This window comes from Sphaeramia orbicularis, chromosome 7 (assembly GCF_902148855.1).
Source record: "Sphaeramia orbicularis chromosome 7, fSphaOr1.1, whole genome shotgun sequence".
NCBI classification, from domain to species: Eukaryota; Metazoa; Chordata; class Actinopteri; order Kurtiformes; family Apogonidae; genus Sphaeramia; species Sphaeramia orbicularis.
Window position 1 is genome coordinate 26,475,782 of NC_043963.1, and position 27,210 is coordinate 26,502,991.

The 27,210-nt window shown below is 37.7% G+C and overlaps 1 protein-coding gene across 2 annotated transcripts in view; it reads right to left on the reverse strand.

Annotated features, from left to right (window-relative positions):
• Window positions 1–25,661, reverse strand: part of LOC115422873 (metabotropic glutamate receptor 4-like) — a 277,054-nt gene extending 251,393 nt beyond the window's left edge. For both annotated transcript variants that reach the window (XM_030139485.1, XM_030139486.1), the window contains exon 1: window positions 24,804–25,661. The gene's annotated coding sequence lies outside the window, so the exon portion shown is untranslated. The remainder of the gene's footprint in view (window positions 1–24,803) is intronic.
• Between the last annotated feature and the right edge of the window lie 1,549 nt (window positions 25,662–27,210).

Here is a 27,210-nt window from a genome sequence, read left to right on the forward strand (position 1 = left end):
TATGTGAGTTTCAAGTTGCTGCACGCAGTAAAAATGAATGCGTATTTTTAAACCGAGAGTCTCGCTTCGTTATTTTTGGACGTAATTTGGATAATTACAACACGTTTCATGTTATTGTCAAAACAATTGCAGATGAAAAATAACCCCCAAAAATCTAATTAACAGGTATACATGCACAAACACATTGGAGTGTTTTGGTCGAAATCTAGGTGTGTTCATCTGATTTCTCATAATCAGAAAACTGCGAGGCCTACTATCTGATAAAGTATATCACATTATGGTGTTGATATAATCACTTGAATAATCTGATAACTTCAAAAATCAGATAATGATCAGATGTTTAATGTGCGTGTAAATAGGGGCTGGCTTTAATCTAGTTCTGCAGTGTCTGATGCTTATGCTCTGCTTTTCTACAGTGTCAACGGTGCGTCACACTAAATACTGTTGTAATAGAATCCAATGTGCCATTTATTTTCAATGGAAAGAAGCTCAACTGTGCTTGAAAAGCTGCATCCCATTATTTGCAGGATTTTGACATAAATATTCTGTTCATGCAGCTCTCTCAATTGTGTGCATCCGCAATGATTTTTTGAGGTTACAACAAGAAAACCTAATCAGTTCATTCTCGAATCTAAGTGAATATTTGTACCATATATTCTATATTGGAACCCATTTGTTTCTGAACTGCCATTTTGAAATATTTAACCCATAAAAGTATTTTTCTGGCAGTTCCCAAATGAATTTTTCTCAATATTTAACCTTTCTTAAGTGATTTATCACCATTTATTGTAATATTATCCTCTTTATTTGAAGTTTTTTTCCAGCATAAACTGTGTATTTTTCTATATTTAATTCACTGATCATGTCTATGTTCATTAAAGCTCAGAGTAAATTCAAAAATAAAGAAAAATGTATTAAAAAAACATGACTTTTTCAGCAAAAATATCATAAACTAAACATAAAAATAAGTGTGTCCATCCACTGTCATTGATCCAACTCCATGGCTTTTACTGGTGAATCAATGTTGTAGAAGATGATGGTGTTTCCACGGTAACTATGCCTCTGAACATCCAAATGGGTCATATCTGATGACTGTAAAAGAAGAATAATTGTATTTTACAGCAATTATTTACCTGTGTTGATAGGATTAGTTGATCAACAGATGATAAACATTTTAGATCAGTAGATGGTTTAGATCAAGGGTCACCAACACGGTGCCCGCGGGCACCAGGTCGCCCTCAGGGACCACGCAAGTTGCCTGCAGGCCTGTTCTAAAAATAGAACTAGTTCAGGGTTCTCCAACACGTTGCTCGCGATCTACCGGTGGTTCGCCAATGGTCACTAATATAAGAACACAAAGCTGATTCGTCATTTGGTAGAACAGGTCTAAATTTCCACCCAATCAAAATTTCAAGTGTCCCCCTCCCGAGATGAAACGGTCAACTAGCTGTCAATCAAACTTTAGCGCTGGTTTGCTGCCTGTCATTGGAGAGGGGCGGGGCCCAGGATGAGCCAGATGCCAGGCAGGTAGTGGGTTTAGCCCTGCAACGATGTGGGCCAAATATAGTCAGGGAGTTATTTTCACCAACGATGAGGCACGGACTTCTGTTTGACTAATGTGAAAGACGAGTGTGTGTGTGTGTGTGTGTGTGTGTGTGTGTGTGTGTGTGTGTGTATGTGTAGGTGTGTGTGTGTGTGTGTGTGTGATCTGTGGAGCGTTCTGGAAGTCAGTAAAAGAGCGGAATTTCACCAAAGTTCACAGCAACTGTTCTGGAGATTCTCCGGTGGGAATCAGCCTCCGTGAAGAGAAGGTAAAAGAGCTGAAAACTAAAGTCCAAAAACAACAGTCCATGTTCACTAAACTGACCAAGGCCAGCGCTTCAACAGAGGCATCAGTAAAGTGGGTCACATCCTGGACAAGCGCAAACATATGTGCACTATCTGCGCATGCGCTCAGACAGCTGGAGTCGGACCTGAACAGGTGCCTCTGCGTTTGACTCCAGTGTGATGACTCTGTAGAAGTGACGGGGATGGTGGATTTATGTGCACAAAGTTTTAATTAATATGTTTTGACAGCATATGTGAATTTAGAAAAGGTCAAATCCTTCAGAAAAACAGCAGCACATGCTGGTGAAGTTTTATTGTGTGAGTGACAACGTTCCTTTTCACAATTTCAAAGTATTAAAAATGCACATACAGGTGTGTATTTTTTGTTTTTAGTAATTCTATAAAAATATGCAGGATTGCTCCATTTCATAATTTTTGACATAGTATTAAAATATTTAGGAATACAGCATGCAAATGCTTGTATTTGTTTTTTTCTACTTTTGATTTTCTTAATTAAAGTAAAATAATAGTTTCATATTAACAATTTTTAAGTATTGTAAATGTTAAAACAAAGATATATACATAAATAAAATAAATGAAGACCACAATGTTACAAACGTATGATATGTATGATGTGTATGTATGAAAAATAGCTATGTAAATAAATGTTGCTAAATTAGAGTAGCCCTCCGGCAACTTCATTAGGTAAAAGTAGCTCACAGAAGAGAAAAGGTTGGTGACCCCTGGTTTAGATCGTCTGTGGCTCTTTGGGTTTTTATGGGTTAACATGATTTGACCGTCACCATGTTGTTTTTTTGGAGCCAGAAGTGAGCATATTTGGATAAAAGGGGCAGAGCTACAAGAGCCTGAGGGGCCAGAGGTATGAAAGACTGCTTTTAGTTTTTATGGCGAATTAAATTGACCTTTTTACAGAGCTTCCTAAAACTGAGCACTCTATTCCCATTTGGTGAATTTAAATCCATGATCACAAATCGCTCATCCTTTGTCTGCATGTCCTTAATATACTTTTATTTTATCCTTTATCTAACGTTTATTAAAGTACATTTATTTTTACTTTGTACCTTTCAGTTGTGTTTTATGTCACTGTCACTTGACTTTAACACAACTTAAAATCAACCAGCCATCAATGATTTTCATGTCTGATTAAAGTAATATACAGCCTACTGACTATAAATCTGTAAATTCACCAAGCGCTTGTACAGTCTCGTTAGAGAAGCATATTAACCAGTATTACAGTGGAGCTGTCAGTCAGGAAAAAATGTGTTTTATTAAATAAACCCGAACTCCAACTGCCTGACTCGGCAGGCAAGTGAGCTGTCACATAGACCTGTCAATCAAAGCCTGATGGCGCAGATATCAGTCCCTTTTATTTGCCCTGAGATCTGGTTAACGGAAGAAATTTTTGAAGGTGGGCATCAAGTCACTTATCACAAGTTCCAGATAAAACAAATGAGATCAGAACGACTCCTGAGAAAAATGACTGACCTAGTATTATTAGAGAGAACTCCAGTATAAGTCGATGGAGCCCATGTTGTGGTATTACAACTTTAAGATACGTCCACAACACTGGTCTACAACTAAAATTTGTGCAATTCTACCAAGTTTGAGTCTTTAACCCTGTAACGCCAAATGTATCATATTTGATACATGAGTTTTGAAGCCCTCTACATGATCATTGTGATATGTTTTTTCTTGAAAAACCTGATGTATACAAATAGATACATGCAATACACAGATAATCCACCAGGGGGGAGGAATTTGTTCACCAGAGGCCCTTCCAGTGACACTACAAGATTATCATTAATGAGGAAAGAGGCAGAGCTTTGCCAATTTTGAAAAGGAATTACCAATTAATTAGACATGTTTGTGTTATATTACTGTATGTTTTTGTTTGTTCAAAAATAATATTTGAGCAGTGAGACCCAGTGTAACAAATATTCTACAAAGTTTTTGTTGTTTTTAATTGTATGTTTTTTTGTTTTTTTTTTTGTTTGGTTTTTTTTTTAATCTATTCTTGTATTTTATTCTTTTATTTCGTTTTTATTTATTCTTCTGTACAGCACTTTGGTCCACTGCGGTTGTTTTAAAATGCTTTACAAATAAAGTTGGATTGGATTGGATTGGATTGGATTGGATTGGAAGTTGAAACTCATACATGGAAATTGATATTTGAAAAAAAAAAAGTTTTTTCTTGTTCAGAAGGACCAATAAAGGCTCCAGTTTCAAAGAACTGGTATTTTCTGTCAATGATTTAATGGTTCAGGCTTTACATGGTTAGTAAATAAAAATGAAGTCACAAATACTGGTTGGCTGTAGTTTCCAAGATACAGTCTTGGGTCAAACTATGAAATTCTGAGAATGGGTTTTACTCAACAGGAACGTTTATGGCAGAGCAACTAGATCTACTTCAAAACACTGTCTGCAATATTGTATTTATATTATAATACACACACTTTTCAGGTTCTTTCTTGCTGAAGATTCCACAAACCTGTATATAAGTGTAATTAAGACTTTGTCATATATACATTGAGAACATCAGCTAACCAGCACGTTTTGTCCTTTGTTTTCCCATTAATCTTATTAAAGTATATAAGATTTAGCACATTTAATCCCTGAGGCAGGCAATTTCTAAAAAAAAATTTAAAAAAGTAGTACTGAGCATATTCCCTATTTGCCTCATTTTGCAGTCGAAGGGAGAAAAAAAACCTTAAGGCATTCCTGAGACATCGCATTTATAAGAATGGACAGACATGGGGTCCCAGCAACTTTGACCTCTGAGTTCAAGTGAATGAAGACTTTCTATCAAAGATTTAACATAGTAGGAGCTTCTTGTGGTGACAGTTGCAAAAACAGTCAGTCCAAGTTAATGCAAGACAATGTAACTATATAAGTATTTGTTGGCAATTAGTTCGAACAAAAGGAGAAGGAGCTCCCTGGCAAACAAACGCCATATATACACGTACCTGGGTATGTGGAAGGGCAGATTTTCTCTACATTTTTGCCTTTCATCCCCATGAAAACTCTGGTTTTGGTCACTGAAAACAATATTATGATCCAAAGTGGATATTTTGGAAAACTTAGTCTTCAGGTTTTCTTGTGTACAGAGGGAAAGTGAGTTTTAGGGTTCAGAACGTCACAGTATGAAACAAAAACAAGCAAAAAAAAAGCACCATCTCTGCAACCTCTTTTTTTTTTTTTTAATCCTAACACTAATCCCATGATGGTGCCCTACTGTGTATTCATGCAGGTTTGTGTAGATGAAAACTTTTCTGAAAACGATCTGTTGTGTACAATGTTATTATTGAAAATGGAGTTGAGGACTTATCTGTTTCTATAAATATTTGACTATGTGTGTATATGGCCAAAGTGAATCTGGATTCAGTCATTGACAGCTCGTCCTGTTGTACTGCAAATTATTTGGTTCTTTCCAAGACAAAAAAAACAACAACTCAGATTTAGAAATGCTAGACCATTTATCTTGTTTTAAGGGTTAATTTCGTATTTTAAGTGTTTAAACTTCTTCCTACTCCTTTTCAACCATACAAATTCAGTCTTGCTTGTATTCAAACACACATTTGTTTCATTTTAATGTTACTTTTGTTTTATTTTGTTTCTTTGCATGTTCATAATAAAAAAAAGAAAGAAGTGTTCATACATTGTAGACATCCTCATTTCTAGATGTAACAATCTAAATTCAGGAAATCTTGTCAAGTGAAATTATCTTGCTGCATGTTTTGATTAGCTTCCTCAGATTTAGTATTTTTATCTTGTTTTTCGACACCCCTTTTTCACAGTGTGTCTGTTTGGCTTGTGATTGGTCAGTGAAACACGCTGATGTTCTCATGTTGTGTTATTGCGCAGTCACTTATTTATCACTTTGTTTAATGGAGATTAAATTTGCCCATAGAGTCTGTTTGAAGACTAAAAAACAGTCGCTAAAGGGGTCTTAAAAGCAGCGGTTGTGTTTAAAAAATCCCTAAAGCAGCAACAAGAGGCTAGATCTCAACACAACACACAAACTTCACTGAAACACAAAAAACACCCGTGAATCATACGTATTCAACCCCCAAGTGAGTTTAATGATTTTATGCAAAACATATTTTTTTAGCTTGAGTTGAGTAATTTATTGTAGGATGTGGTTTCTGTGTCTCTCTGCTGCTGTTAATTGTGAAAGAACTTTGTTTTTTGTGAATGAGAGAAGAAATAATGACTGAAATAAAGTCTGGGAAAGACATTTGACACTAAAGACCAAGACAAAGAAAGGAAAGAAGAGGAACGGTTCTATCCTTCCTTTGCCTCAGCCGAGAACTCACTGAGGAAGTTTCAATCTGTCAGAGACTAGATATAATCTTCTACATTGTGACGCATGGGGCGATCATGGTGCCCTGTCACCGGTAGTCCTTGTCGTTGATTAAGGCTTTTCATCCTCCATTGGGCTTAGCTGTGGACCGCCCGCACTTTGTCTTGTGACATGCGTAATTTCCTCCCCACAGTCTCCCCATCTTGATAGTGAGCTAATAGGAACTCTCTCCAGATCCGTCCTAATGAAGACAGATCCTCAGATGGCCAAGCAGTCTCATTTATATTACCAGTCTATCAACTTGTTTTAAGTAGATTAGGCGTGTTCTGTGCGACAACCAAGGGGAGGAAATGCAAGTGTATAAAAGCGATTCACAAAGGGATTTTACAGAGCATTATTTTTGTTTAAGCCATATCATAGCTCAGCTGAAAGTCTGCTTGATCTCACAAAGAGGAGATGAAAGCGCCGTCAGAAGGGACCCAACATGTGATCAGATTGTAGAGGATTCTCACTGAACGCTGTGGATTTTCTGGTGGCGATGACAGGTTTAGGATAACAAAGTTGTTTCCACACTGAATAATCAAGTTTGTTGAAAAGAAATAAAGTTGCTACGTAAATGTTGTGACTGTGGTTATATAGACTGCAAATTAAATGTAAAATGTGCCTTTTTAGCGATCTGACATTTTGTTATTTACAGCTTACAACAAAAGCAGGATGAGAGAAATGTAAATCAAACAGCCAGTAGTAAGATAGATGAATGAATGAATAAAAGAATGAATGAATGAATGAATTTATTTTTGGTTTGTACATTAATCATTGCACCTAGTACAATTATTATGATAAACATAAAAACCAAAAAAGGAATAGGCTAGAGGCAAAAGCTTATTTTTTTGCCTATCATTTTCACTGCTTACATTAACCCTATAACGCCGAACATATCATATTTGATACATGAGTTTTGAAGCCCTCTACATGATCAGTGTGGTATTTGTTTTTCATGAAAAACCTGATGTATACAATTAGATACAAGCAATACACAGGTAATCCACCAGGGGGGAGGAATTTGTTCACTAGAGGCATTTCCAGTGACACTGCAAGACTGTCACTAATGAGGAAGGAGGCAGAACTTAGCCAGTTTTGAAAAGGAATTAACAATTTGTTAGACATGTTTGTGCTATATTTTTGTTTGTTTAAAAATAATATTTTTGCATTGGGACCCAATGTATCAAATATGATACAAAATTGAAACTCATACATGGAAATTGAGATCTGAAAAAAATTTTTTGGGGGGGTTGTTCAGAAGGACCAATAAAGGCTCCAATTTCAAAGAACTAGAATTTTCTGTCAATGATTTAATGTTTCAGGCTTTACAGGGTTAAATTAAATGTGTACAGCATTGAGCATTCACACCATTAAAAAAAAAATCGACAAAATATATCTATCATCTCAATTCAATATTCCTCAATTATTTGAAACTGAAGGCATTTTTTTAAAACTTTGTCAAAGGAGTGAATAACTTAAATTCATCATCAAGCCCATTCCATAATTTCACACCCATAACCCCACATTTGTCCTCACTGTAGTCCATTCACAAACACAAAGACCTCCGAAATTACATTTACTCTCTCTTAATTCAAAGAAATCACTAATGGTATTTGGGACTATACTATTTTTATCCCTCATCTTCAATATACCTATATTTTTATACCTCTTTTTAAATATATTTATGTTTGTACTTTCCTTTCCTGCCCTAGACTGTTCCACAGAGTCACCCCACAGCTTATTATCCACATACTTTTCATTGTTGTTCTTACTTATGTTTTTTAAAATTTAGGTCTCCCCTTAGATTGTAGCCTCCTTCTCTTTCAGTGAGCATTTCCCGGATATTTTTTGGCAATAGATTATTTTTTAAAAATTATTAAAAAAAAAAAAAAAGACCATATGGTGCAGGATGTAACCGTTCACAAGGCAACATATAAACCCTTGACAGTTTGGCTTGTCTCCCTTTGACAATGTCTATTTCCATTACTACAGGAGCTGACCTGCACCAGAATGACATTAGCCTCTAATGATCTAGTGCATCCCACTCAATAAGCTTGAGGGAACAAACAACTCTCCCTGGCAGAGCCACTGGTTTATGGGTTTATTAACCAACAGTATTTATAATTCAGTGCGACATCATTTAAATATGTAAAATGCCATTTGTTGCTCTCTTTGGGTCTGTTTTATACAGTATGTCCAGGTCTGTTGTCTGCTATTGTAGAACCTTATGATGCTAAGCATTTTTGAAACAATTTATTTCCTGGGGATGGGTTTTTGTCGGGCATCTCATAGGTCACAGGTGTCAAACATGTGGCCCGGTGCCAAATCTGGCCCGCCAAAAGTTCCATTCCAGCCCGCAGGATGAAAGTGCAAAAATTGACCTGAACAGTCAAGGTTGTCCAAATCATTTTGGTACAGGTTCCACATACAGACCAATGTGATCTCAAGTCAAAATAACAGCACAGTAACCCATAAATAATGACAACTACAAATTTTCTTTGTGAAAAATTATGTGGAAAAAATTTAAGTGAAAAATAACATTATACTGTGAAAACATTTCCATTTACAAAACTATTCTTTCACAATAAAATGTAAATAAATACATAAATAAAAACAAAGATGAACAACCCGAAATGGGCAATTTTAAGAATATTCTGCCTGTTACTAAATGTTTTGTGCATTTATGGATCCACTGTGATCTGTAGTTGTGTTAATAATAAGAGATGGAATATTGTAGAAATTGTTCAAACTTTAGTTCCAGACTCCAAAATTTTAACAATATTCTGTCTGTTACCAAATGTTTATGTAACATTGTTTGTAATGTACATGTATAAATAATAAGTCGAGGCTTAATATTGTTAAAATTGTACTAATTTTTCAAATGAAATTTCTGTTTTTTCAGGTTATTCACATCTTTTTTGTAAAATGTAAATATTTTCATTATTTAATTGGGTTTTTTTTGTAGTAAAACAAAAAGAAAAACTGGGATTTGTCATTATTTATAGGTTATTAAGTCATTATTTTACTGGTCTGGCCCGCTTCAGATCAAATTGGGCTACATATGGCCCATGAACCAAAATGAGTTTGACACCCCTGTCATAGGTGATGTGTCTTAATCCTGGGTTTTATGTTTTTCCTTCCTTCTTTTTTTTTTTTTTTTTCAAGGCTTTTGTTTTGTTTTTTTCTTTTTTTCTTTTTTATAACTTCAGCTATTTCAAGAGAAAACAACTGAGGGCAAAAATAGAAAGAACTGCTTTAATCCGCTGTGGATCACTGTCGAACAGCACTGAACTTTGTGTAGGAGATATTAAGACTAAAAATATTTTCCTTTAATGTTCAGTAAAGTATGAGTGATTAGTTTGACTATATGCAAGTCACTTCTTAATTTATTTTAGCTTGTTTTTACCTAGAACCACTGGAAGATTAGAAGGTAAAGGATATGTCGCAGAAGGGTTTTGCAGTGTGACCAGTCATCCTGTTTATACTGATTTTCATGTTTAATCAGCAGGTCATATCCATTTCTCATATTGCACACAGGTTCAGTTTATGGCAGCTACAAACTCACTGTGATTATTACATTATACTAAGTGAGACAAGAGACTCAGTCAGATTCTGGCAGTAATATTTGGAGAGTCATTCATAAATAAACAGCTCTGAGTTTAATAATATATTTACACTTGCAGACTCCTATTTTTGGTTCCCCAAGTTGTCGCATCAGCTTATCCAAGTAACTGGAAAGTAGTGATTTATTTTGCACCTTGTGGGCAAATTCAGTGGTCCAAAATTCCAATAAACATCTAAGCTGTGCCATTACATGCAATCCCACCCATCTGTTGGTGAAGATTATTTGAGAATCCAACCCTGTGGTCATTTATGTAGAGTGCAACTTTGGAGCAGAGTGGTGTGTGTTGGACTTGCAAGATGCTAAACCCTGCAAACACATTAACATCAAAGAAACTAGGCAATACGCATACATTAAACATCAGCCACTGGTTTTTTTCAATCAGGAGTGTTGCAGAAAAAAGTAGAATTTTATACACAAGGTAATTTGGAACCCTTGATAAAAATCCATAAAATGGACAATCACGATGTGACTTCTTGATGAACTTTTGGCAGCGATTCTCCTCCTTCTCGTGATTGAAACAATGGTGTGGGATAGCAGACGTCAATGGCACATAATGCATAACAGAGCAATGAATGTATGAGGTTTAATAGATCGTGAAAGTGGCAGTGTGATGACAGAGATGGAGCATTTCATTAGAAAGCCTGAATTGAGTCTGTACGGGTGGTTGCTGTTGCTCTGTAATACACTGTGATGAAAGAGTGCCCACACAGTACACCTGGAAGGATGGCCTTTTGTTCCTTCAAGACCCTTAATTAAAGCTATTCACGTCTATTTTGGATGTTTGTGTCAGTGAGACTTAATCTCCAACTTTCTGAAAAATCTCCCTTTTATTTTCCCTTTTCTGGAATGACTTATACATCATTTAAGTTCATACAAATAGATCCTAGTACAGCGCAACAGGGGAAGGATCAACAAACATCCACTAAGGAGGAGGTAGAATTTTAACTGTGGTTGAAGCTTATTTATAAAATCATCGGTCAAAAAGTAATCAGTGGGAGCAGAGCGGTTGTCATCAGGCAAATAGATCCGACAAAGCACAGGAAGACAGATGTGCAGCAGGTTAAAAACACTTCACCAGAACAGGCAGGTGAAAACTGAAACATGAACAAAAAACAAGGAGGAAAAGCTGGGCCGCTGTGGCATTAAGTAAGATAGACAGTCTGGCAACGAGAACAAGAAAGTAGTTGGGATTTATACGCTGCAGGGCCGAGAGGAGAGGTCAGTATGAAGAGAGAGCAGGGAGACAACCATGACACCAATCAGAATACAAAGCAAGAAAGCAGTGACATAAATCGAGCATTTCCAGTTTTTAGTCGTATTCGTGTAATATTAGAGCACCTCAAATTTGATCTGGATTTAATAAGCTGATACGTCACTGGATTCAGATGTGACTGAATGTAATCAAACCTTCACATGCACAAACATTTTAAATACGTGCTGCTTATTTATTATTTAATGATTGAAACTCCATATATTCTTATCCACGGGGGCTAAAGTACAAAATGTTGGTGGTGCCACTGGAGCTAAATCTAGTGGAACGTCCCAATATATCAAATGCACTCCATGCCATGTACTAATATTTCTCTACATGGATAAGACATCCAGGGAAGCATAGCCTAAGGCGCTGTAGCACTGCCGTTGCTTGTGTGTGTGCATGTCTTAGTGTGTGTCTTAGTGTGTGTGCTTCACGCAGCCAAGTTAGGAAGCAGCAAGGGTCGAGAATAGTGTTTGTATTGACCGAGGAAAGACTACAGAGCCCCCATTACAGTCCTGTTGTAAACAAAGGCAGGACACCGTGAGTCAGTCAGACAGGGATGTCTGAGGTATCTCAGATCAGGAAACAAATACGGCTTACAACACCTCATTCAGTATGCTTGACATGTCTGTGTCTGTTTGCAAATCTGGAGGAAATACCACACGTTAGGATAAAAGCAAGCTTGCAAACATAGGAATAATGTTGCAGCTGCATACGTTTTGTTTTTTTTTGGTCCAACGGCCCGAAGGGTCCAATGGGCTATTGGTATCAGTTGTCGTCCATCTGTCAACAATTTTTCTAGAATCTTCTTCTCTGAAACCATCAGTTAGAATGACTTGATATTTGTTACGGAACATTTTCGGGGTAAGGTTTACCAAGTTTGTTCAAAGAACTGAGAAATAGTGATTTTTGAAATATTCATTCATTCATTCATTTTCTGAACCCGCTTTATCCCCACAAGGGTCACGGGGGTCGCTTGGAGCCTATCCCAGCTACATAGGGGCGAAGGCGGGGTACACCCTGGACATTTCGCCAGTTCATTGCAGGGCTGACATGTAGAGACATTCACACCTATGGGCAATTTAGATTAACCCATCAACCTATCAGTGCATGTCTTTGGATGGTGGGAGGAAGCCGGAGTACCCGGAGAGAACCCACGCAGACACGGGGAGAACATGCAAACTCTACACAGAAAGGTCCCACCCCCCGTCAACTGGTGTTGGAATCAAACCCAGGACCTTCTTGCTGTGAGGCACGAGTGCTAACCGCTGCACCACCCAAATCGCATCGCCCAAATCCCCATTGGTTTATAATGGGACAAATTTCTAAGTGCTATAACTTGAAAACAGTTGAAGATATTGATATAATTACAATTGGCTATAGATAGGAAGTCACATATGGGCTTTCATTTGGTGCTATGACCTTGGACCTTGAGTGACCTTGATAGGTCAAACGAATGTCAGCTAATGTCTTTAAATATGGCGTTGGACTACAGAACCCGTGGTCCTATCTTTATTCATTTACATAGACTACTGCATGTAGGTTTTTCTTCGTTTCAATGAAAGGAATGTCAAGTGCTTGCTTTTTCTTTTACCTTTAGTAGCGCCTTCCTTTCAAAGTCCATACTGTCGCATACAGTGAATAAAATTCAGACTTATTACTTCATCAGAACATCATACATGCCTTGAGCTCTGACCCTGTCACCCCTACATTTGTTGCTGTCCTCGGTGTGAAAAGTGAAGACAAAAGAAGAAGCGTGTGATTTGTGTCATGTAATGTTGCCTTGACAACACAACACAACGCAAGTCTTCCATTGTACAGAAGATTGTAGGTCAGAGCAGACACATAAAAATGCCTCCCATACTGCAATATAGTATGGGAGATGCAGTACAACATCCAGGTATTTTATAGATACTACATTTGGAACACACTACACGATCCATTTTGACTGGATACTACATGCTATATTCTACAGTGTACATTACCACCAAGCTTATCATCATGCATACAATTACCAATCAGCAGTTTGCAGATGTTAATGATATATTTTTATGTAAAACTCAGTGAAAGCATTGAATACATATGAGATTGTTCATATAACTGATGGTTTCTATGGAGGATTAGCTTGTTTGAGAGTTTCAAGCTACAGCCAAAAAAAAAGTTGCCACTTTATTTAATCTAGGAAATTGGTAAGATCTTCCCATTGGACAATTACTGCAATGATTAATATGTTTCAGCTGTTGTAGTCAGTCCCATCATTTTGGTAGGGAGCATGAAAATTGGACTGTGTTTCAATGGAAAAAGGTCACGTGGTCTGATGAGTCCAGATTACCCATCATGCCTAGTGCGTACAGTATTAGCTTGAATGGGGGCAGTGTTATGATCTGGGGTTGCTTTAGTTGGTCACGTCTAGGTTTATCCGTGTAATGTGCTCAAAAAATTACGGAAATAAATTAGGCATTGCATAAGCTTATCAGAATAATATACATGCTAATATCGCTACATATATTCATTTGCAGTTGGTCAATCTAAATCCCCCATAGTGTGAATGTGAGGGTGAATAGTTGTTTATCTGTATATGTCAGCCCTGTGGTGAACTGCCAAACATATTCAGGGTGTACCCCACCTTCATCCACAGGTAGCCAGTATGGCCTCCACCACCCCCACGATGATGGATGGATATTCATGTGCATCAAATGGATTACAGCACATTATATTTTGACAATTCTATTCATTTACACATGTAGTCACTCATCTTCCCTGCAGCACCTGGTCTCTTTTTGCCTACGTTTCTTAAATTGTATATTCATATTTTTAATGTTCATTGATTGGCCCAAACTCCAGCAGAACAGGTGGTGGCGGTGCACAAATCACACCAACTGTAATTTAATAAAAGAAAAAGAGGATGACCACAGTAGTCTATCAGCCAGAATACTGAGAAAACAAGAGGTGCCAGGCACAACAAACCCCGCCCCTCGCACGTATTGTAGCTTATTTTGGCATCAGTCCAGCTGATATCATCATGTCTATACGTGTGCTGATGTCAGCATATCATTTGCCTCTATATATGTGCCAAGTTTGAAGTAAATTGAAGCAAAATTGATGTTTTTATAGACGTTTGGAATTCCGCCCATTATAAGTAAATAGGAAAAAAAAAAGATTTTAAAAAAATTCATTAAAAATTTGAACTTTGTTGTACTTTTCCCAAAATGTAACCACATCTATTCTGCATCACTTGCAATCTATAAACCCAGTTTGGTATGAATTCAACCAATAGTTCTGCTGCTACAGACTTGTGAAATTTTGCCTATTATAAGTAAATGGGGGAAAAAAAGACTTTAAAAATTCATACAAAATTTTAACTTTTACTTACATTTCCCGAAATGTAATGGCATCTATTCTGCATCACTGGCAATCTATAAACCCAAATTTGGTATGAATTTAACTTACAATTTTTGCTGCTGCAGACATTCGAAATGTTGCCCATTATAAGTAAATGGGGGAAAAAGATTTTAAAAATTCATTAAAACTTTGAACTTTGATGTACTTTTCCCAAAATGTAACCACATCTATTATGGGTCACTGGCAATCTGTAAACCCAGTTTTGTATGAATTCAACCAACAATTTTGCTGCTACAAACATGTGAAATTTTGCCAATCTTAAGTAAATGGGGGAAAAAAAGATTTAAAAAATTCATAAAAAATTTTAACTTTTACCTACATTTCCCAAAATGTAGTGACATGTATTTTGTGTCACTGGCAATCTATAAACCCAAATTTGGTATGAATTCAACTTACAGTTTTGCTGCTACAGACATTTGAAATGTTGCCCATTATAAGTAAATGGGGAAAAAAAGATTTTAAAAATTCTGTTCCAAAAACATAATCAGATCTATTCTGGGTCACTGGCAATCTATAAAACCAAAAACAAAACCTCTTGCCTCCCCCTTCAGGGCGCGGGGTAATAATCAGTATACATCCAGGTAGGGCTGTACAATTAATCGAAATTCAATTACGATTTCGATTATTACACGCAACGATTACAAAAATTATGTAATCGAGAAAAAACGATTATTAATTTTGAGTTGTTTTAATTCACGCGCACACAAGCTACCATGAGCTGCTCTGCCCCGCCCCCCTCTAAGCTACTGCTGCCAGCTAGCCGGCAGGTCCGCCCCAAGAGGAAAGTTGTACCTAGCGGTCTGGAAAAATGGCAGGAGAATCACAGCAGAAGTGCTTGGTAAACAAAAAAGGCAAGTCAAATTCAATTGTATGGAATCACTTTGGGTTTGATGAAGAAGACGAAGAGCAAAAACACATCACGTGCAAAAAGTGTTTCATAGTTGTGTCCGCACCGACCGGTAACGCAACAAACCTTTTCAACCATCTAAAGTTTAACCACCGCCACCTGTATCATAATCTTATGAAAACTAAAACGCATAAAAACAACTTTGTGCAATGCAATCTTCAGTCTCCGAATCTCTTTATGCTGCAACTCCCGTATTAACCTAACCTAACCTAACCCGTATAACCTTAATGTGTGTATTCTAGATGGCTGATGTATACAGAAGGCCTTAACTGAAACCTCACGGCACGGCACTGAATTTACTGTTTCATACTACATTGAACATACTTGAATTTATAATTTGCACTTTATGTGAGTTTTTTTTTTTTTTTTATTGCTACAGTTCTATGGCAAGTCTATAGCAGTTTAATTACAGTGCACTATTTATTTACAAAAGGAAACATACTTGAATTTACAGTATACTTGTTTGCATTCAAAGATTTTTGTGTTTCGTACAAAAGTGAACATACTTTGTTTTAGTGGTTAAAAGCTTTATTTATGTTTAAAGAGTATATTTTACATTGCTTTGCAAGAAAAAAATAAACAACTTTAAGGTTAACAAATAATCATTTTTAATAATCGTGATTTCAATTATTGCTAAAATAATCGTGATTTTTTCTTTTTTTTTCTATAATCGAGCAGCCCTACATCCAGGTAACTTGGTACACTGCAGATTTTTCAGATTTGTCTCATACTACTAAATACTGTTGGTCAAGATCACTATACTAATAGTATGTAGTGGGCTATATCAAACACAGCCTATATCTTTTTCAGGCATACTAACTATTATGGGAAATGGCTACTCAAGTGAATATAGTAGGAGGCGGGCCTGTGTAGGACTGTTTTCTTTCACCCACACAACCTCCTTTTTCCTTAGGGCAAAAACTGAATAATAAATTGGACTTAAAGCGTATTTTTTAGAATCAACACACACCTTCTATAGGGATACCGCTCTCTTAGCCTCCCACCATCCACGTAATCCACAAACTAAAGCTCAGTGTTGCTTTATATGGCAGGCAAGGTCACTCAAATCATATTCAATTGGATAAATTTATGCAACCTCTGGAGTTCAAGATGAGCCCGGCAGTATATTTTACAGGAGAACGGAGAGAGATTTTAATGTAAAAATAAGCAAAAGCTATTTTTAACATGCGTTTAAGCATAAAAGAAGAGAGAGAAGGGCTCAGTGACACTGGATTACAACTGCGCATTATAGTCAAAGTATATAAGTGCATTTTATAACACTATAAGAAATAGAAATAGCCGATTTTCAATTTTCCACCAATGGTGAGTGTTTTGTCGAAGCAGCCCACAGGAGCCCACTCTGTGTGTGTACATGTTAACAGTATGAGTACGCATGATTTAATTTCCTGCTTTCAGGTGTCAGACATGAAAGCTGGAAGTGGCAGACACGATATCCCATATCGCTGCCTCTGCATTAGAAATCAGGACGGGGTGTAAATACAGACATCTCATTACTGGTGAGCTGAAGTGTAGTACTGAGAAAGGGCAAGGGCAATGACAAGGATTCTTAGAGTAATGGGCTCTAACAGATCAGCACACCATTAAGTGGACCTGTGGTGCAAGTAGTAGCCCTACAGGCTCATTACAAAGAACAACACAACCATGTGAGACAACTAAAGCCTCTAATGGCAGTCTCCATTTACATGTTTCCATTAACATTAAGCACAATTCTCTGGATATTATTGAGAGGCACAGTAGTCCACAATAGACCAAACATGTTTGCATTATACATTTTCTTTAATTGTATGCATTTGTTTTAGTTTTAATTAATTATACAGCATATTTACTTTAAACCAGAGGTCTCAAACATTTGCCCGGGGGCCAAATGCAGCCCGCCAAAGGGTCCAGTCTGGCCCCTAGGATGAATTAGTGGATTGCAAAAACTACACTGAAGATATTAATCATTTTAGTTCAAGTTCTACGTACAGGCCAGTTTAATCTCAGGTGGGTCGGATCAGTAAAATACTATCATAATAACCTATAAATACTCACAACTCCAAATTTTTCTCTTTGTAAATGTAAACATTTTCATGTCATTTTACTGTATTTACACTTAAACAAACTATCATTTCACAAAAATGCAACTAACCTGAACAAATATAAAACATTTTGAAATGTCTGAAGTACAAGTTTACCAATATTCTACCTGTTATTAAATGTTTTATGTATTTGTTGATCCACTGGGATCTCTAAGTTGTAATTTACATCTGTAAATGGTAAACTGAGACATATTATTGTTAAAATTGCATTTAGTTTTCTTAAGAAATTTCAGTTTGTTCATGTTATTCACATTGTTTTAAAGGATAGTTGGTAGATGTAAACATTTTCATCACATAATTTTACTTTTTTCACTCTAAAACACAAAGTAAAGTTTGGAGTTGACATTATTTATATATTTCCATGTTATTATTTCACTGGTCCAGCCCACTTCAGATCAAATTTGGCTTAACGTGGCCCCTGAACTAAAATGAGTTTGACACCCCTGCCTTAAACCAAAACCATCTACTGATCTAAACTGTTTAATACCTGTTGATCCATTAATCCTATCAATACATGTAAATAATTTGTGTAAAATGCAGTTTGTCATCTTTTCATGGTCATCAGATATGACCCATTTGGACATTCAAAGGCGCTGTAGCTACTGTGGAAACACTGTCATCTTCTACAACATTGATTCACCAGTAAAACCCATGGAGTTGGATCAATGACAGTGGATGGAGACACTTGTTTTTACATTCAGTTAGCAATGTCTTTTTTAACAACGTAACTTTTCTTCATTTTTCTCTGTTTTGATATAATTAACTTTCAACTGACTTTTGACAATTGAGTTTTCACGAACATCTATTTGATCTGTTTATTAAATATAGGAAAAAGCATGATTTACATCAAAAAATTTTAAATACTGTAATTTCTGGTCTATAAACTGTTACTTTTTTCACACGCTGTGAACCCGCGGCTCAAACAATGATGCGGCTAATTTATGTTTCAATCCGGCTGTCGATGAAGGAAATAGAGCTGCTGCACGTAAGCTTGGCATCAATGAATCGATGGTGGGACATTGGAAACGACAGCGTGAATTGTGGGTGTGGCTTATTGTCCAGAAAGTATGGTACATAGGATAATATTATAGGAAAAAATTGGTGATAAATCAGCTAAGAAAAGTAGAAATAGAGAAAAATTCATTTGGGAACTGCCACAAAAATAGCACTGGGTCTTTATGGGTTAATTTCACTTAATTTGTGCTCAGTATAAACAATGATGTCAGGTAACTTGCATTTATCCCTGCATAGTCAATGAAGGAACTGGATTTGGAAGCAATGTCACTATACTTCCTCATACTGATCCTACGCTTCCATTCTGACTTTGTTCATGTTCGATTGTGGACCCGTGCAAAACAAGAAGGCACGGGATTGCAATTAATCATGCCCAGTGTCTGCCAATAGTGATACCTATATTGGTGTTTAAACTCAGTGCAGGATGAAAGCTTCTTGCATTCATCTTTTCTTCAAAGCACTGGCAGGCTAATGAGAAAATTTGATCTGAGTAGTGGATCTATATGTACTGGTGGAGACGCTGAAGCAAAATAAGATTACAGCACTGGTTCACATTGTTTGTACAGGATTTGCAATGAGTGTCTTTGCTTTTACAACCTTTCACATCATAAAAAACTGTTTAGAATATGTTTTGAATGGTGGCGTATAGCTTTATATTAATTTACAGTTTTCTGTGTCTCTGCAGTAAACTCACGCATCACATCCAGCTGCACATGTAATTGAATATTTCCATGTGGCCCTGTCTTTTGAGCCAACCACTGTGGCACACAAATTGTAATCAGGGCCAGGAACAGTGCACAGAGAGCTGGGTGGCTGTTGACTGCAGGATTTAGGAACTCGGCTGTGCCTTCCCATTGCTGCTGGCAATAGATTTCTGCCAGGCACTGGTGTGCAGAACAAGAACTAATCTGGAGTGGTCTGTTGCAGCTAAAAGGAACTGGCCCTGAAGTCATGCATGATGGGAAGAGTAGGGATATTTTTTCCACTCATTTTTACGATTTTCTGCTGTAGACCTATGTAGAACATTTCACTTTTACTTGTCTTATCAAGAGTCATGTAGTTCATGGCATACTACTGCTGAGTAGATTCATTCAGTCAGTCTTATCAGCTAATATTTTCATCATCCCAGTGTCATTGCCTCATATTATCACGTCCTTTTTAAATAAGCTGCAAAACTACATCTGTGTTCTTATATGTAAATTATTTTTGCTAAGTTCACATGTGACCGGAGACGAAAAAGAAGCAATAACAGTTTCTTTTGGAGTTTGTGGCTGTGATGTGTGATTACATAAAGATTTCATTTTTAAAGCGCTGTGGGGTGGGTTCGTCTCTTTAAGATATGCTCGCACATATGAATATAGGATAAGGAAATGCACACATTGTGAATATAAATGAAAAATACAGAATGGAGGAGTCTTTTGGAAAGCATTATGCAGAGAAAATGAAGGACAGTAAATGTCAGCATCAGCGCACAAGGTTGCAAGTCAATACAAAGCTTTTACCTTTTGAGACATGACCCACTGAGAGGCATCACAACCCTTCATACCACATATGGAAACATGAAGAGGCAATATGTTGAATTATACATGCACGCATGACCTGTGTGTAATGTGCATTTGAGGTACGCTGGAGTATTCCTATATAACGACAAGAATCAGCGTAACATTTTAAATCTATCTAAAACCAAATGCAGTTTTAAGGTACACTCTACACATGACACACTGCATTATATCTGGATGTGGAAAAACAATAACCTCTCAAATGTTAAATAAAAAAAACCTGATTTAGTCAGCCTGTGATGGTCATCCAGGATGGTTTGGGTGTTTCTGTGTTTGCAAATGGATCAATCAGTGATGGGGACATAATTGTGGTTTCTAACGGAACATGCACAGCAAAATTTAAAATGAAAAGAAGCAATTATCAGGTATAGAAATTAGACTGATAAGCTTATAAAACCAGACCAAACTTTGTTTTCTAACCACTTACAGAGCACTCATGCACATAAAAAAGGCCTTAAGCAATATCTCAATCAGCCTTAAATACAGAAGATAGAAAAAATATTAATCTTTCCTGCATTTTTGGAAAGTGGATTGATGGGGAAAAAAGGGAAAGAGACACTTTCAATGAAATTCATCACTGGTCATTGTTGCTTTAACTAGGTTTTTTGATGGAGAAACATTGTTTAATTACTATTCAATCCAATAATAATTAGTAAAATTAACAAACTAATTACATAGTGAATCAAACCCCTATATGGAAATGCAGTATAGGTCATTTCCTACTAATTAATTTTATACTATATCAGTTTTAATATGTGTATTTACTTCGTGTGTCCACTAATTTTTCATTTTATTGAAATACATTTGGCCTGTTAAGAGCGACAAATCCAAGCATCATTTGAAAATGATAATTAAAACCATATTTTGCTGAGGAGAGCTTGTCGCCTTATCGCCTTTTCAAAGAACTGCAAGGGCACCCAGCGAGAGCACACCTCCACCAAGGCCCCACACTCCTGTAATTCAATCAACGCCCTATCTCTTAACGCTTGAGAAAGTGATAAAAAAATTCCAGACTCAGCCCATTTTTTTTTTTTTTTTTTGGATGCTCATGTATTCAGCCTTGGTCTTATCCTTCCACCAGGTTTCATTAAAGTGGGTGTAGTCATTTTTGCATAACAAGTAAACACAATCACAGGCCTTCCTTGCTGATGGTAATGATGAATTCAACAATTTGTCAAATGTCATTTTTATGAGGAACTATCTTCTTGAGATGGAAAGATTATTTGCTTCATTGTTTGCATTGTAATCTTGTAAATTAAGTGGAGTGTCAGTGAATGTCATCTCTGATTAGCGTCAACAGTCCTCTAATGAAGATCCTCAACCTGTAGGCGTGCTGCAGCACCCATGCACTGACTCTGCACTTCCAGACTTCATTTGCACTCTGGTTCTTATGCACGAGAGCATATGCACTTTAAAACTTCCTCCCAAGAAGACATTAAAGCGAAAACTGCCACACTCTGCAGCCTTTCGATGAAAACAATTTTACCCAAAGACACATATGGCAGAAATGATTAAGCTGTAAAAAAAACAAAAAAACAAAAAAAAAAACGAAAAGCTTGTTAAAGGATTGCCAGGAAGGAGAATCAGCAGTTTGGAAAATAGGATTGTGTCAAGAGTGTAGAAAGGATCTGCTGTTGTTTTGGAGATCATCAGACTGTGGTCAGTGCAGCAAGGCCACACAGACGGACCCCTGATGAACAGATGGAGAGCCAGGAGGAGCAGCAGAGGAGGTGATTCTGCATGTGGACGCTATGATCATGAAGCAACGACAGGAAACAACACATATCTAAAGCTCCTCCAACACACAGGGAAAAAAAACAACTGTGAACACTGCCTGCCTGCCTGCCTGCCTGCCTGTCTGTCTGTCTGTCTGTCTGCTTGCCTGCCTGTCTGTCTGTCTCCACTGCTGAATGCCCGTGAATTTCAGTGCTGACGTCTGTTCTGGCTTTCAGCTCGGTCTGAAAAGAAAAGGAAGAGACGTCGACGGAGGAGGATAATTCATCCCACCCCATTCCTCTAATGTCACCCTAACTCACAGCAGCTCGGGAAATGAATTAGAGAAGACACAGAAAAAGACAGTAAACATACACTGATTTTTCCGGGCGAAAAGCGGGACATTATCAGGTTGGGAACAGATTACAGTATGAGCAAACTCATTTGGATGTAAAGGTCAAAAGTAACCGGCTTTGTGCTGACAGTCACTCTTTTACTCTGTTTACTGGGTCTTTTCCAAGCTTTGCATCTTAATGAGACAGTTCGTGTTTCTGGGAGAGAGTTGTTAATGATCAGAAAATTCCGAATACTAGGCTTTGCTTTAAGAGAATCTCACATAATCAGACACTTAAAGGGTTTTGTGAAGCCAGCATTTTTCAGCCAACTGTCAACAATAAAATTTGCTGTAATTGTTTCTTTTCCAGAAATGGGCCTCCGGGGCAGCACCTCCATCCAGGCTAAACACAAATTGCATCTTGGATTGGCAGGTCCTAAAATGAACTATGGCCTGAACTCTAACCTCAATAACCAAAACCAAACTGAGTCATTTAATTGGTGGATTTTCTGGAGGGGGAAGGAGGGAAGTGTGTGTGTGTGTGGGGGGGTGGACAGGCAGCCTCGAGGGACCACCACAAAAGGGGATCATTTTTGGAATGGAGGGTTGTCGTCACAGATTTTTCTGTTTCTTGGATTCTTTCAGACAGTTTAGTGAAACCTCTGTTTTATTCCTGAAGTGCACTGCAAAGCACCTTCATCTGAAGTTGAAAAGCTGCACAATCACGACGTAAGTACAGTTAAAGCTCTGATTTAAAAATAACATCTAATAGCAAAAAGAGTGGAATACAAACATGCCATGGAGAAATATGACCATTGTAATATGATGGGTGAAAGGAATTTGTATTGACAGACAGAATAATATGTCTGCTTTGACCTCTCTATAACGTAAAATGATCGCTTTGTTACAGCTAAAACAATAAGGAACCCCCTCCATAGAAAGGGTTGATTTAATAATGGCATATATACAATAATGAGGTCCAGCAAAGGTGGAGAAATCTAATCTTTTTCTCCCTACATAATCACATATACATACATACCATGACTGATACAGATACTGATACATTTCACTGTGTTCTAGCCTAAAGGGAAAAGACTGGGATAGAATTTGCACTACACAGATTCAGTGAGTCTGTGAGAGCCAATAAAAGCAAAATGAATGTAGACATGGAGGTTGGAATACAAACAGGAATAGGTGTTATTGCAGCAAAGCACTTGTTTTAGGGCTTGAAAAGATCGATTTGCCTGGTTTTTCAGACGCAAAATGCTGCTTAAATTAAATATTTAGTAGCTGTGATTACAACTGTGAAATGTTTCAGGAGAAAGTGGTTTATTTTAACCAACGATACAAGAGTTTCAATTATTCTCTGCTCATTTGGTTTTTATTTTTTGTTAATTTTTTATTTCTTATTTTTGCATTACACATGATGCTTTGGATTTGAGGAGTACCACCTCCGTTAGGTAATTCTCCTAATTGAAATCCAGTGAGGCGTTTTAAGTAGATGTGGATGGTAAACTTGGGAGATCGGGAGGGTTATAAAGTGGAAAAATCAGACTGCTGTAAAAGAAAAAAACAGCTAAAAGAAGAACTAGAGCAAGACCTGTGCACCTCTGTCTGGCACAGCAAATCCAGAAGCATCTAAAATAATGTGTCTTATGATAACAATGATAGAAACTCTCCAAAGAAAGTGTTTATTTTCCACTCTTTCTGTCAAGGGGTGCACATTTACAGTGTATTCTTAGGAAAGAAATGGTTAAATGAACTGAAACAAAAGTCTGTTGTGTCTAATAGTCTTATAATCAACCTAAAAAAAAAAAAAAAAAAAAAGAACAGCAATTAGTGCATTCTGTGACACTGGATGCATAATGAAGTGAGGCGTCACTGAGCTGTATGACCCACCAGGGCGTCATGTCTCTGATTAAATGCAAAGATGGATTGCCACCAATTCATTCACTGACATAAAAAAAAAAAGAACCCGGGATCAAATTTCTGGTTTCATTGCTTCTAAAGGACGTCGCCTACGCAGCCTATATCCACCGTCTTAATTGATTTGCATTAGTTTACAATGGCCCGTCTTCATGTGTGCATTTGTGAAACCTATTCCTTTGCTTAATGTGAGTCACAACAGCCAGCCAGGGGAGCGGAAAGGAGAGAGAGAGAAAGAGAAAGAGAGAGAGAGAGAGAGAGAGAGGGGCTTGCAGAAGGGGCGCCCATAGATAGACGCCGATGAAGGGGCTCATTGTGTTGCCAAGTCTCCCCCCATCAGCTCCATGAAACACATCAGCCTCATGCCTGCTCAAAAAGCCTTTCACCAAAAAAAAAAAAAAAAAAAAAGTGATTCATCTGTTGAGTGTGATCAAACCACGGCCCCCCAACACACATTATTGAAATAACACACAAATTTTCACGCGTAAATAGTTTCTTTAAAGTCAGTATGAGCGAATATCAAGACGGGACGTGGATTGTTCCTACTTTTTTTCCCCTCTCATAAGCATCATGAGCACAACCAGTTCTTATTATTTGACGCCAAAGCACACCCAACATGCCTCCAAGTAACCTAATAATAAAGCAGACTACTGTCATATTTGTGCAGCATACTCTCACAGACAGAACAGCAGCGCAACTCCAGTACATGCCCATCTGCACACTCCTCAACCCATTTTATCCCATAATATGACAGCGTTAAAGAAAAGAAACACTCTCACCTTTAAATCCTGATCTTTTAAGTTAGTCTGTGGTGGGAAAAAGGAACTTCTGCAATGTTCGACGCCGTCCAGTTTTTTTTTTTTTTTTTTTTACCCTCTTCTTCCTGCGTCTTTGTTTGCCAGCTCCAGCTCCAGTCAAGCTCTGGACTCGCCTGTTGTTGGAACGCGGCTTGCCAACCCCTCCACGCACACAAAAAACAGCAACACACGTGTGGGGGTTTGTCAAAATGCCGGAATTAATTCATAAATGTTGGAAATCACTCCTATTTCCAGTCCGTGAACGCATCTCCTGTTTGTCACCAGACGCTGTCCAGTACCAGTGGTGCTGAATGGATGAGACTCCAGGGGTTGCAGAGATTTTCCTATACTTTTCTTCCGCTGCTTCTTCTTTCTCGCCGGCTTCTTCTGTTTGTCTGTCCAAATTTTCCCTCCCGCCGTGGAGGATTGGAAATGATCTCTCTCCTTTTTTTTTTTTTTTCCTCCTCCCCGTGTCTTCAAGCGCTACAAATTAGACCCCCTATAACCAATGGAAAGCTTTGACAGTACCGGCAATACATTCCACAGCGAAATTTAGCAGAATGGAACTGGCTGCGTAAAATCGATGCAGGGAAGAAAAAAAAATTACATCGAAATCAGCTGCATGTTAAAAGCAGATCAATAAGTTAACCCCGAGGTCGAACCTAATGAAACTTTCATTGGGAATAAGCCAAAAAGAAGATTGACGCTTCCAGGTTGCACCACAAGGTCTGCTCTAGAAGTCATTGTAAGTTTTATCAATCGTCACCAGTAGCCAAAGGATGAGACGCACTGTAGTGAGAAATGATGCGTCTGTGGATCTAAAAGTGCGCTTTTCTCGGTTTTCATCGCACCTTCCTCAGAGGCGGCCCTGCTGTCGTCATCTGGCTCAGTTTTTGGTATCTGTACATTCTAGGTTGAGTAAGTGGAGAATGCAAAGTGGAGCACGATGCGAGGACAACACTCAAGAAATTATTTGGAGCTATATAACGCACTGGAGCGTCTCGGTTACGGGCGCAATAACGCAAATAAAGTGAATGCTTGGATGCGTCGGAATCATCACTGTGCGTCATTGTGTGGCTCCTTGTGTTTGATATTTATAGGGAGGTTGAGGGATTATAAGAGACATTTCCAGGGGTGCGTTGAGTTAAACAAACCCAGTTTCTTGGAAATCTTTTGAGTGCAGAGTGTTGAGATTGTGATGCCACCTTAGAGCATCACATTTCATTCTTAAGGCGCCGACTAGTGCTTCTTTGGCTTCACTGCTGCTTCTGCTGTTTCAGTTTCAGTGTGAGTTTGACTGAACGGACCTAATGAGTCCAACCAAGTTCTGCACCAGAAATTACATCCAAAGAGACGCATGGACGCACAAAGTTCAATCACGGGCGCACGACTCGCTCCTGACGTTTATGTACTGTTCCGCGTTTAGAGATTACCGCCGATCATCCCTCGGGTAATTCGGAGTTGTTCATTGGAATCGCTTTTCTTTATATGTTTATCATTACCGTGCTGATTGCCGTTATTGATTCACCAGTCTAATCAGTTGCCTTGCGCTCCCCCAGTAATGAATGAGGAGAGCCGCTCCTTCTGCATCCATCTCCAAAGCCGCGGTTTGTTGATCCACTGGGAGTGCCAAAAGTCTCAACCAACAACAACAACAACAACAACAACAACAACAACAACAACAACAGCAGAGCCATAGAGACGTGTACCCGGTGTTGGAGTGACAGTTGGGATTTTAACAAATACCCCAAAACAGCATTAGACAAGATCAGGATGGAGTTTAATTCCCTTTTTTCAGGTGTAAAGTCATTGTGTTTTTCATCTGGTGAAGGTGTTTGGTGCAGATGTTACATTTGACAGATTAAGTGTCTGCAGTGGTAGATCTATAGCACAGGTGTCAAACATGTGGCCCGGGGGCCAAATCCGGCCCGCCAAAGGGTTCAATCCGGCCCCTGGGATGAATTTGTGAAATGAAGAAATTACACTAAGATATTAATAATCAAGGATGTTAAAATCATTTTAGGTCATTTCAGTCTAAAGTGGATCAGACCAGTATAATACTACCATAATAACCTATAAATGAAAACTGTAGATTTGTCTCTTTGTTTTAGTGTAAAAAAAATAAAATTACACAAAAATGTTGACATTTACAGACTAGTCTTTTACGAAAAAATATGAATATCTGAAATGTCTTAAGAGAAGTATGTGGAATTTTAATAGTATTCTGCCTGTTATTTAATATTTTGTGTATTTGTCGATCCACTCATCTCTAAGTTGTGATTCACGTGTATAAATGATAAACTAAGGCGTAATATTGTTAACATTGTACTTATTTTACTAAAGAATTTTCAGGTTGTTCATATTTGTTCATGTTCAAGTACAATTCGTA